The 13,161-nt window shown below is 43.3% G+C and overlaps 1 protein-coding gene across 2 annotated transcripts in view; it reads right to left on the bottom strand.

Annotated features, from left to right (window-relative positions):
• Window positions 1–12,440, bottom strand: part of LOC146785610 (cysteinyl leukotriene receptor 1-like) — a 75,238-nt gene extending 62,798 nt beyond the window's left edge. The window contains exons 1-2 of one of the 2 annotated variants that reach the window (XM_085634865.1): window positions 12,281–12,423; window positions 11,153–11,379 (exon numbers count right to left, since the gene is read on the bottom strand). The gene's annotated coding sequence lies outside the window, so the exon portion shown is untranslated. Of the gene's footprint in view, window positions 1–11,152; window positions 11,380–12,280 lie in introns of both variants that reach the window. The other variant, XM_085634866.1, reaches the window with a different exon arrangement.
• Between the last annotated feature and the right edge of the window lie 721 nt (window positions 12,441–13,161).

Genomic DNA, 13,161 nt, shown 5'->3' with positions numbered 1-13,161 from the left:
GTTTCAACCAAACATGCATGACACGAAAACACCCCCCACAAAGTGCATACATCACAAACATATTTTCTATCCATCCATCTAATGTGGAAGCATCCTGTCTATCACATCTTTGCACTTAAAACTAATGTGTTGGATCCTGATGCACAATATCAAGTCCAATCCATAAAGCCCATGTAAAGGAGACACACTCTTCTGTGGATAGCACTCCCACTGATTAGCAAGCTACCCATCCACAAAAGCACTTCAATCCTTTCAGGATTATGCAGCACTCTATAAATGCAACTGTAATCTAATTCAAACCAATATGTTTAGAAATGCTCTGTGTGCACACTCATGGGTGAATCCAAAATGCTTTATCCTTTTAAAGAATGTTCATCCAGCCTGGCTTCAATTGGTCAATGTATTTTGTCTCATCAATGTCTTTGTCAGTCACTATCTTTATCATGAATAACACTCTGTTGAGTTGAATTGCATTAATCAATGATTGGTGGGATTAATACATTTTCTTTCTATGGAAACAGTATTTTGGATTCACCAACAGGAGAGCACAATACATTTTTTGTTGGGACAGAGGTAAACAGTTGGTTAAGGGTGCATGGCCGAATTGGTATGTGCATGCGTTCAGTGAGTTCAAGGGGAAGGCAGCCTGAAATAGACTGTGTTAAGGGTAAAGTTTGATCTTATTTATTCATTGGGGACCCAGGGGGAACAGGGCATGAGCCAGTGTCCCCCTGGGATTTTTCGCGCGGTGGAACAATCCACGCGGCGCGAGATGTACAGGTAGGTTTGGGGGTGGGGTTTAGGGGTAAATTATAAATAGGTGCGCTTTTGGCGGGAGGGCACTCTTGGAGTATAGTTAGTGGTTTGTCTCTGTGACGATAGGTTTATTCCAGTCAACTTTTGTAGGGAATTTGTGTAATTGGTAAAAATATGGCGGAGGGTGAAGCAGTTCTTGACGCGCTGCGAATCCTATGCGCTGCGGGCCGGGAAGACCTGCTGAGGCCCGGGGTGTCTGCTGCTGTGGTGGCGGGCATGGTGCATCCTAAAAGGAAGGCGGCAAGAGGAGTGGTCGAGGCAGTGGCGGCATGTTTACCCTCACACGGCTGAGCTCCACTGCCGCCTGTCAACGTGGGAAGTGAAGCAGCATTCAAACGGAGCCACGGACGCTCTTACCGGAGGAGCGGCGGTGATAGGCTTCCAGCGCTGCGGTGTTCCTCAGCTCCGGTGCCAGTGGGAGTGTCCGGTCAGTTGGGGTGGTCCCCGCCCCTTGTGTGGGCCGGGCTTGGAGAAGAGCCTCGCTGAGGGGTGGGGCTGCCTCCCGGTCACGCTCTCCTTTGTTTCTGCAGGGATGGAGGGAGCGAGGGCAGGGTTTTGCTGGGAGGTAGAGTGTTGCGCTGGTTTTGCCCACAAATTATTCAAATACAGTACAGGCAAAAGAGAAAAAGATGTTGCCCATGAAGCGCCCAGTTTTTAATATGGGAGGCGCTTCAATTGATACAGTTCCTCCAGTAAATTTAGGCAAGTACTCTGTATCATTGATAGACCACCCCAGTGATAGTGGGGAAGAGTTTGTAGAGGAACACACAGTTTCCCCTGTACCCCAACAAGCGGGGAATAAGCAGTCTTGGATTTCCAATGTTTCTGGGGCAGTGTTGTTGGGTGATAATTCTGTGGTTGTGCAGTCTCCTTTGCCCAGAGGTGCCCCTGGTGGTAAATCCCAGTTGTCAAGCAGGGTTTCATTTGCAGCAGGTCAGTTGGAGCACATAGAGTCAGCAGTGCATGGTTATGCACTTGAGGAGCCTGAGGTGGTGGAATTGTTTCCTCTCAGTGAGCGTGTTGATACAACATCTAAACAGTTCTAGGGTGCATATGGGTGTGAATTCATTTTTTCTACAGCTAGATCTCCTCCGGTTCAGCCTCATTTTAATTTTGATTCATCATTTGTGCCTCAAGCTGGGCAATGGGTGTGGGTGGAGCATTCTAACACCCAGTTGGTTACGAGCGGCTGCTCGGGACGGGGGTCTGGGGGAAACATTTTGGAGTTTCCAGCGCCTTTAGGCAGGAGCGGATTGAAGGTGTCATCATCAGCAGGAGAACAGACAGCGACTGGAGTTCTCAGTCTTTCGAGCACGGAGCAGTTTGCGGCTTTTGGTAAGAAATCTGGCACTCAGGGCGGGTCAAGTGCTGTTTTTCAGCATACGGCCTGGCATTCGGAGCGGATGCCCGTGACCAATTGGAGGTCATATGATGGGGGGGGTGGGGGATGGGGAACTGCCTGGTATTAGTAACCTTGATTTGGATATACATGAGGAGCAATTGGATTATGATAATGTACAATTGCTAATACAGGATAATGTGTTTTCAGAGGGTGGGTCTGGGGCAACCAATGTTATTAGTGTGTTGCAGAAGTCTGGAGCGACAATGCAACGGACAAGGAACAGCGACAGGGTCATCTTCAGCGTGATGATCCACAAGAATTTCAGAAATGCTCCGCTCAGTTATCGTCAGGTAAGCCACATTGGTGTGCTTCTTGGTCACAACCCTTGGGTGGCAAACAGAATATACGTTCTGTGGGTATGGGTGTGGGTGATTTTTCATTGTCGGATGTTGTGGGAGTGTCTCCTGGGGAGGTGGCAGGGAATGTGGCCGCACAGTCTTCAACTGTTGGTAGTACTGATGTGGTAAATAAGGTTTCAAGTCTAGATAAAAAAGTGGATGGAGGAAGTAATTCTTGCGAGGTGCAGGTGGGTGAAGTTACTAATATTCATACGAAGCTCCCTTATATGGGAATAGCTATGCCGTTGGGGACGCATCTTTCAGATAAGACAAAAAACAGGATTTGGCAGCACGAGTTTGTTGATGTGTTTAAACTACTCCATAGGGACATTCAACCTAAAGAAGGGTCCAAAGAAGAGGAATGGGAACTTGCTAAACTTCCCATGGTCCCCAAAAACATAGAGAATTGGATGTCAGCATTTTTGATCTATGCAAGTGTATATTGCGAACGACATCAAGAAAGGACAGTTGCAATGTTCAAATACATGGACATCATTAGAAAAGCCCTAATGCACTTTGCTGGTTTTGCGTGGCTCAGCTACGACGAGGAATTTAGAGCCAGGGTTAGTTTGTTCCATGATAAGCCGTGGGGTGATGTCGATTCCGAGCTTTGGCTCCAGTGGATGCCCTCTGCCCAACCGCCCGCCACAATGAATACAGCAAGTGGCTTACCAATCACGTACCGGCCTTTTCAGCCGCGCCCCGCCCAAATCGGGCGGGTTGGTTTGGTAGGGGACAGTTTCCAGTATCCAGAGCCTGTTGGAATTTTAACCGTGGTATCTGTACCAGATAGTTTTGTAGATTCAAACATGAATGTGGAGGAAAACATGCAATCACACAATGTTTTACCAATCAAAGGTTTGGGGAACAAGGGAGATTTCAAAAGGGACGGGGATCAGTTTTCCAACCTATACCGAATGGCTCATACCCCAATTAGGCTGTCGGTTATGGAATCATGGCTGACTGCATACCTAGATTCTGAGGCTGCTTCCAAACTTTATTGGGGTTTCAGGGACGGTTTCAGGATTGGTTATCAGGGGCCAAGGTATAATCGTTGGGCTGATAACTTGAAGTATGCAAGGGAGTCACCACAGATTGTGTGACAGAAATTGGATGTGGAACTGAGAGCAGGCAGGACAGCGGGTCTATTCTGGCAGTGCCCCCTGGTAAACTTGATTCTATCACCTTTGGGATTAGTACCCACGAAAGTGTCTTGGGAATTTCGTTTAATTCACCATCTCTCGTGGCCGGAGGGCCAATCCATTAATGATTTCATCTCCCCTGCTGATTCCAATGTTTCTTATGCTTTGGTAGATGATGCATTAAAATTGGCAAGGTTGGGACTCGGGCTGAATTAGTGAAGAGCGATATTCAGACAGCTTTCCGTTTGCTACCGATACACCCATCAGATTTTGAACTTTTGGGCATACTTTTTGATGGTGCATTTTACGTTGACAGGGTTCTTCCGATGGGGTGCTCAGTATCCTGCGCTCTTTTTGAAATGTTTAGTACCTTTTTGCAATGGTGCTTTACCAAAAGAAGTGCTCATCAATATGTTTGCCACTATTTGGATGACTTTATGTTCATTGGAGCCGCACATTCAGATCAGTGTAGCAGGGCTCTAGGAATTTTTCAGGACATGGCTAATGAGTTGGATGTCCCGCTAGCTCCAGAAAAGAAAGAAGGAACCAGCACTAAACTCACCTTTTTGGGGATAGAAATCGACACACAGGATATGATGGGTCGTTTGCCGAATGAAAAGGTACAGGAAATCAGGTCCTTTTTGCCGGGTGTAATCGTCAAAAACAAGATTGAGCTCAGACAGGTTCAGCGCTTACTGGGCTATCTGAACTTTGCCTGTCGGGTGGGTATGGCAGGCAGGAATTTTTGCAGACGTTTGGGGATGGCAATGTCAGGGGCGTACCTTCCTCACTACAGGATTAGAATTTCTAAGGCCATTAAGGAAGATATTTTCATTGGCTTAAGTTTCTGGAAGATTTTAGTGGAGTTTCCCTCTTTTTTGTAGAGGACAAAACCATCTGGCAGATCCAGCTCTTTTCATATGCTTTCTGGGGCTCATGGATTAGGTCTGTTTTGGGAGGGTCGCTGGTGTGCAAAAAGATGGCCCCCTCATTGGCTTCAACATGGTCGCAGTATTGCCTTCCTTGAGTTATTCCCTCTGATTGTTGCTTTGCTGGTTTGGGGGGAGGATTTTCAGGATAGATGTGTACTTTTTCACGTCGACAATATGTCTGTGGTAGATCTTATTAATAATCAAAAAGCTAAAGATCTACGTGTGTAACACCTGTTAAGGGTTTTCATGTTACAGAGCCTAAGGTTTAATATAGTTTTTAGAGCAAAACACATCCCAGGCATCAACAATTCTATAGCAGACGCTTTGTCTCATTTTAATTGGCAGAAATTCCGCAGCTTGGCGCCAGGGGCAGACAGCTTCAAAACTCCAATTCCGCAGAGCACCTGGGTGCTGGGGGACTGAGGATCGTCGATTTAATAGAAAAATCTATAGCTCCTTCCACTAGACGAACCGATCGGAAAGCCTGGAACAAATTTTTATGTTATGTACACTCAAAAGATTTTGTTGGGAAAGCAGATGGTAACAAACGTTTTATTTTACAGTTTGTGTTACATTTAATTAACAAGGGCTTGTCACACACAACCATTTCTGAGAAATTGGCTGGTATTTCTTTTTATGGTCAATTATGCTGGGGTCAGGACCCGGTGGAAGATGTTTTATTAAGAAGAATGTTGAAAGGTTTTAGCAGGGAACATACCTATTCTTTGCCTTTACGTGAGCCAGTTACTTTTGACCTGTTGCAACAGTTGTTGTTACAATTACCAGTTTGCTGTTATGATGATTGGGAGGTTTCTCTTTTTAGATTATGCATGATCTGGTTGTTTTTTGGTGCTTTCAGGGTTTCAGAATTAGTGGGCTTACGGGATCAGGTAGATATGCAGAGTAGTGAGGTTCAATTACACGGTGCAAACTGGGGATCTGGTTAAGGAAGTCGAAAACTGACCAACTGGGGAAAGGCATGTGGGTTCATTGAAACGGCAGCAGGGTAGTGGAATGCTGTCCTTTGAGGGAGTGGGAGTCTTTCTCTCAATCTGCTTTTTTCTAGCCTGGCGTCATCTTTTCTCATTTGAATGGGTCCTAGATTTCTAGTGTTCATCTGTTGGCTGTGTTAAGGATGGCTTTGGTAAAACTTGGCAAAGACCCTTACGGTTTTGGGACACACTCATTTCGTATTGGGGCGGCCACTGAGGCGGCCAGGTTGGGTTGGGATTGGGAGGATATCAAAAGGATTGGGAGGTGGAAATCAGCCTGTTGTACTCGATATATCAGGAAATGAACTTGTTGTTTGTACTTTGCTTTTTGCTAATTTTGTTTTTCCATCTAGGTTGCGTGAAAGGTTCAATGTCAACAAAGATGTGCACATGGATAATGGGACACTCTTTTATTAAATGTGCCGCCGTCTTTGCTGAACAGCAGCTATATGGCAGAGCACTTGGACTACCAAGCAAAGGGCACAACGTTTTATGGAAAGGAAAAGGTGGTATGCAGTGGGCCGGTTTGTTTCCAACGATAAAGGAGCTTTCTTTTGCACAAGGCTTTCCTGACATGCTGATTATACGTTTAGGTGAAAATGACCTAGTGCCTTTGTCGGGTCTATCCCTTTCTAAGCAGATGAAGTTGGACCTTGGAGTTTTAAAAAACAATTGGTCAGGCACATGTTTGGTGTGGAAAGAGTTTATTTACCGACAACAGTGGAGGGGGGCACGAAATCACGCTGCAATTGAAAAGGCCAGAAGAAAGCTTAACCGGGCGATGAAAGTTTTTTGCCAGGCTATGGGGATTAAAGTTTTATCACATGACAATAACACAGGTGCTGAAGATCATCTTTTCAGAGGGGATGGTGTTCAATTGTCACAGCTGGGTCAAGCATACTACTTATTGGAGATGAGGGATTTGCTGGCAAATTTTTGGAACGAGGATCTATGGTGCAATAAAAGTGTATGATAATTTTCTTTTTCATCAAGCAGTTTTGGTTGGGGCCAGGAAAACACTCTGGTTTTCCTGGGTGGCATTTTTTGGGGGGTTTGGATAGTCTCAAGCAGGCTTATCCATCCCTCTGGGGTGGGGGGGGGGGAAAGGTCAAGAAGCGAAGGAAGGGAAAGGAAAAGATGGCATTGTTTGCATTACATGGGGTTTTTATGCAAGTTTTGTTGGAACTATTTGGGTTTATTATGATAAGATGTTTTGGGTTTGGCTGAAATATATTGCAAATGGGGTTTTAATATGACAAGGAATGTTTATAGTTTTGCATAAAGAAAATACTGTTTTACCTGTCTTAATAAAGTGACCTTTTCTGCTAAGATAATAATGGTGAGTGGATTGTTCTTATTGCGCGAAGCATCAGTTTAAAAGGAACTCAGAATTTTCCTGAAATGAATACAGTTAACATGACCAAAAACAATAAACTAGGCCAGTTATGGTTAGCTATTCAACCATAACTTGCCCCCAGTGCTCTCCCCGTGACCTCACATGTTACAGAAGACAACTAACAACATCAACATACTGATGACATTACATATCAACTAAACCATCAACATCATTGATGTCAATGCTTTAGGCAACCCAGGAGATGTAGCTTCATAGCAAAAAAAGAAAAAATTAAAGCACAATAAATTGTCCCTAGCTAATCCTATTTCAAATGCTTGGTAAGGGGGAACGCGATGCAGATGTAAGAGCCTGTTTTGATCACTATGAATATGGTTTGATTTCACAGGGCCTAGGTACAGGGATTGTGCAAATGTCAGGCTCTGCTCTTAACCTATCCTGGCTGAAAGCCATCTGCAGTGGCTGTTTACTTTGTACTTATCGGGATTAGGTACAGAGTCTGGCCCTTAACTCAACTCCAACTGCGCACACTTAAATGCTGTGCACTGTGGGATGTGTCTGTAGAGGCTCAGTGGAGGGCTGGGCCAAAAGTAAGGCCTTGTACTCAACGTCTGCCATGTACAGTGGATATGTCAGATAGGGTCCCAAACACAGGGGTGATCTGCTTATAGATTGTATGTAATGCCGTGTTGCAGGTCATGCTGGTTGCCAGAACTTTCTGCACATGGTCAATGGCCAATTCCAACTATGTGCGGCTCACAGTTCTACATAGTTTGGCATAGCAGCTCAGAGAGCTGGGAATAATAGAATGTAGAAACACACTAGTTGGCTATAATGTATCACACAACAGACCTCACCACCTTGTTAAGGTATTGGTTTTTTTTCTCTGTAGGCATTAATACATGTAAAGAAATCAGAAATTGCGTGAAAAAGACACCATAACAGTGAAATTTGTTAGTGAAAGTGTCTACTTTTCTTTTCGGTAAGTCAAGTTTCTTACAGATCCATCCAGGTGTGGAATAGATAGAGCTTAATCAAAAAATAATTATTCTCATTTCACCTCCCACAATATGTTTCCCCTCAGGAACAACAAAAGTTGCTGAACTGAAAGCACTTAACTTTATTAGAAAATACAGTTTTTATGAAAATAGGGCCTTTGTGGTTTTATTGGATATCCATGTATTCCTTTGTGAAATATTTGCATAACAAACATATTTTGTCAGGGTTCAAAATGTTAATCAGTTGCACAACCCCTCCCAGGCGTGTGAGTTCACCCCCTCCCTGTCGGCCTCATCATGCGGATTCCCCCCTTGAATTACTATGGGGAGAACATATTATGTATATCAGAGGCCGCAGTTTATTTTCAACAAACATGGATCATACATTTTGCAACTTCCTGGTTGGTCATTCAAAACCCCATGTTTATTACACATCACATTTATCACTTAAACATTGACCCAATGGTTTGTTTCTGCTTCTGGCTGACAGCACTGACCCTGAGTGAGAACCTTTTTTTCAGATGTTTCAGTGTTCTGCGGGATCTAGGCTTTACTTGCTACTGACTTTGTGGGGGGCCGTCAGAACCGGACTGGGCTGTAAGTGCTCTTCCGCTTGTCCTGAACCCTTGGAGACCACCCACCAGCTCCCAGTACCCCTGCTCTGAGGCATTCCATGGACACTGTTTGAGCAGCTCTTTTAACTATGTTACTTTTCTTCTTGGTATCTTTCGGGGCTGCCTCTGTCCCACCTTTCCCCGGCACTGGGGCTGTGACAACCGCCATTGTTCGGTGTGGGTGAGTGGGTACCGAGGCAATATTCAGAGTTGAATGCACAGGGTCGCCCGCACCCACCTTTTTACCTCTAGGCCTGCTCTGCCCTCCTTCCACTATCGACGGTTTTCAAACGATTTGCTCAATCCCAGCACGTCCTTTTTCGTGGGCTTCCTAGTTTTTACTTGGGTGTTCCCGCCGCAGGTAGGCATTCCTTGTGGGCTTCTACTGGGTCCTACTTCACCTTCCACGGCCCGCGCCATTTCTTAACTGTTAATTCATGGACCATCTCAGAGCTCAAAGACCCACATTTGACAAAATAAACAAATCCTATTGAATGATTGAGCATGTTTCCCCCTCATTCAACCGAGGGACCACAGAGCCAAACTAGGTCAGGGGACATGAATAATCTGATAGCTAAGTCACAACAGGAACATTTATTCTGGCCAACACTTATTGAGCATGGCCTAAAATACATTTTGGCCACAACGAGCGTTAGGAAGAGGAATAAAACTACTTGGGAATTTAATGTAGAAAATCATCAGAAAGTCAATGAAAACAACCCAAAATGTATAAAATATATATATGCAAATAAGCAAGTCAGGTTCTTTAGCTGCAAGGTGGGTTGCATTCAGGGACCCTTACAGGGAACTTTAGGAAGATTAACCACTAACGCAGTTTTGCAAATGTGCAAAAACGCGGCTGTAGAAACAAAGGGGCATATCAACAACAACCAGCGATAATTATCGCTGAGCGCACTTAGCGCCAGGATAATTATCGCCGGCTAGCGCCGATTTTTATCGCTGAGATAGCGTGCTATTAGCAACGCTCATCTCATCAGCGATAAAAATCCTTGCGCTAACTGGCTAACGTGAGATTATCGCTGGAAACCCAGCGATAATCTCACGTTAGCTAGTTGATAGGGACTCACAAACTTAGCCATGATATCCACCTTCCATTGGATATCATGGCTAAGTCAGGAAAATACCAGACGTAAAAAAGCAGCGCTAACCGCGGTTAGCGCTGCTTTTTTTGTCTCTAACAGGCTTAGCGATATTCTGGATAATAGGAGAAATGTCGCTTAGCGACATTTCTCCTATTATTTTACTCTGGAATGCCCCCTTTGCATATCATTAGAGATGCAAGGGCAAGCGTAGAGTAAAAGGGTGCTAACATGCGAATTTGCGTGTTAGCACCCTGTTGTTGATAGGGCGCTAGTTTTATCTCTGCTTTTTTGGCTTTTAAAGCCAAAAAAGCAGAGATAAAGCCCTTGTTGATATGCCCCAAAGTTCTGGTTGCATAAGGAATAGTTAAAGTAACAAAACATAACATTGAGTTGAATGTTGGTGTCTTCTGATTTGAACACTGTCTTGTGAGCATTAAGATTTACAAAACTCATTACCAGTTAGTACTACATGCTTTAGGGAGAGCCGTGATGCACATGAAGCTCTATTATTTTCTACCCTAACAATTAAATGGAGGGAAAGGCCTACTTAAAGCGCACGCCTCTGCTCCCTGCGTATTTCTTGCCCACTCTAAGACCTTTTTAACTCAGTTTCTCATATATTCTACAGCGCGCCCTTGGCCCTGAAGCACTCTGGTCCAGATTTATCAACACTTTCCACAGTGCCATATTGAAGTGCTTAGCACGCTGCTTTGCTCTTCTTTGCATGGGGGGGGGGGGCATGATTGGGATAGAATCTCACACTACCACCCATGGATGCTGACAAAAAGCTCTATCTACTAACATTTGAAATCAGGGCTTTGCACCAAAAAAGTATGTCTACTTAAGGCAGTAATAAAGCTGGATACAAGTTTTTTTTATCTCCATATTTTTCAAACTTTCCTGTGTGCTGTTCTGCGTACACACATACAATGTTAGAAAAGTTTTAAACTGTATGTGTGTATAGTTTTTCGCAATGGAAGAGCATGGCCTGGGGAAGAGAGCACCATATCTTAGTCGAAATGGTGCTGTTCTGCTCTCTACCTTCCAAGCTTGGGTGGTTGCTTTGCTGCGTCCCATGACTTCTATGTACATTTCCCCCTATATGCATATAGCTTCCTCTTCTAAAATGTTTTGTTCAATCTTCAAACTTGCTGTGAGGCCCAGATAACAAACAATCCAAAAATACATTTATCAAATAGGATCCATATGATATTTGTGGATATTAAAGTCTGGGTCATTTTGATATAAATTATACATACAGATTGTTCAAATGTGTTGATATTTATTTTTGGGGTCTTATTCAATAAATTAATTTGCGCTGAGGTCTTTAAACATCTTTAAATGTGGGTGCACAGTAAGCTTTGCATTCCGGCCATACAACATACAATGCATTTTTAAGTACATGCAATACATTTTTTTACGTTCAGGTTATGAATGGACTCTTTTATGGCGCAAGCCTACCTCTTTTGTATGGTGCATTCAGCTGAGCGGTTGAAGCCCTGTAGGTGTCCGTGCTTGTCCGTTCAGCATAGGTTGGATTCACTGTGTGTGATTTGTTTTTGCTGCGATTAAAGGCTGGGTGCAAAGTTTGCCTTGGCAAAAACAATCTCTTCCGAGGTTACATCAGTCAGTAAGACTATGTGTCCTTCGGCTCCGCTCGTCCCCGATTTAACCCTATTTCTTTCAACCTGTGGCAAACATTTTAGCACAAGAGAAATGCAACTGGGTTTTCAAAACGCCATTCTTTCTGAATCATGTCCTACTTGCTATTCAATAAGATTTTTCTGGAATCTATACATGTTGCTTTCATTACTAAGCGACTCGAGTACATCTGTGTTTTATAATGTATTTTTAAAAACAGCAGTAAAACGCTAAGAAATGCAGAATAAAGTTATTAATGTTTCATCGCCACTGTATTTTGGTATGACTATTTATTTCTCGGGAGATATTAGAGGGTACAAACGACTCCAGCCACAGATTGCGAGAGCACAGATTCAAACAAGGCACAAAACAGAGCAAAAAAAGCAGTGACGTTTATCAAAGTGGCCAAAGTACCTACACCTTCAACATTGATCAATTTACTCACCCTTACAACCTATACCATAACTCCTTGTTCGCTTACCTGTGTGCCCTTGCAGTCCGGAATCAAGCCAGCTTTTGTTACTCTGATATGCTGTTGTTATGTTTTTGTGTTTTTTTCTTTCTGTAAAGCGCTTCGAAAGGACTTTATGAATTCCAGAAATAAATTAAGTAGTTAAATGCGTGTGGTGATGCTGTGAGAGATTGGCAAAAAATTTGAATCTTTTCATATTTTTTCTCCAGGAGTGCTTGTCACAAGCAGTGTTTGTCAGGATTTTCCGTGAACAATTTAATTTATTACATGTGTTGTACTTAGAGTAGCGTCACGTTTCAAGGACACGGTCCTACAATAACCAGACAGCAAGCCATACCTTAATTTATCACAGATGTTAAGTGATTTTCCTTTAAGTACGAGTGTAAACTATGCATTTTGCTTGCACGGGCAGCATATACCAACATTTCTCTGCTGCAACATTCATATTTTAAAAATAAAATACTGCTAGCACTTACACTCCACTCGAAATGCCACGCTTTCCAGTGCTTGCTGCCAGATGGAATTTATTCTCTGAGCAAAACGTTGCTTCCTTCTCTTTAATAAAAATGAATGCGTAAAGGAGAACAAAAACAGGAAGCTCACTGGTGGGCTCGCGGCTATGTGGTTATGTTGACTAACACAGGCAAACAGAGTGCTCTGCCCTTTGTGTCGAAAGACCACGCACTTTCGCAAAGTATGCCAAGGGGGAAGAGCTTAGCGTGTATGCACGTGACTACAATGCAATCCGTGTTTTTAAAATGCAATAGAGCAGCTGTTCTCACCATGCGGTCTGGGGACCCCCTAAGGGTCCGCGACCCCTGCTCAGGATGTCTAAAACTGCTTAGAAAATTAAATATTAACAGTGAATAAAGTGTGTATATCTATATATACATATATATATATATTCACTGAAAAAACCATAGGTTTCACACATGTTATAGTTAGCTGGACATTTTACTGATAAAAAACCAATGAAATTCCCCCGTTATAGTTACTGTAGGCAACTATAACTCACGCGACCGTAATCCTCTGCTGATGCTAATACTGTATTTAGACACTTATTTGCCCATGTCTTCTTCCATTAAATTTTAGCTATACATATATTACAAATATTTTTTTTTCATAAAGACACATATGTCATCAGCAGAGGATTACGGTCGCGTGAGTTATAGTTGCCTACAGTAACTATAACGGGGGAATTTCATTGGTTTTTTATCAGTAAAATGTCCAGCTAACTATAACATGTGTGAAACCTATGGTTTTTTCAGTGAATTTGCAAGGTTTTTTAAATGCTAATTCCTAACTATAACGTGTGTGAAACCTATGGTTTTTTCAGTGAATTTGTACGTTTTTTTAA

Source organism: Triturus cristatus, chromosome 11 (genome assembly GCF_964204655.1).
Source record: "Triturus cristatus chromosome 11, aTriCri1.1, whole genome shotgun sequence".
Lineage (NCBI taxonomy): Eukaryota > Metazoa > Chordata > Amphibia > Caudata > Salamandridae > Triturus > Triturus cristatus.
The sequence above is the reverse complement of the archived record's forward strand: the minus strand, read 5'-3'. Positions and strand labels throughout refer to the sequence as shown.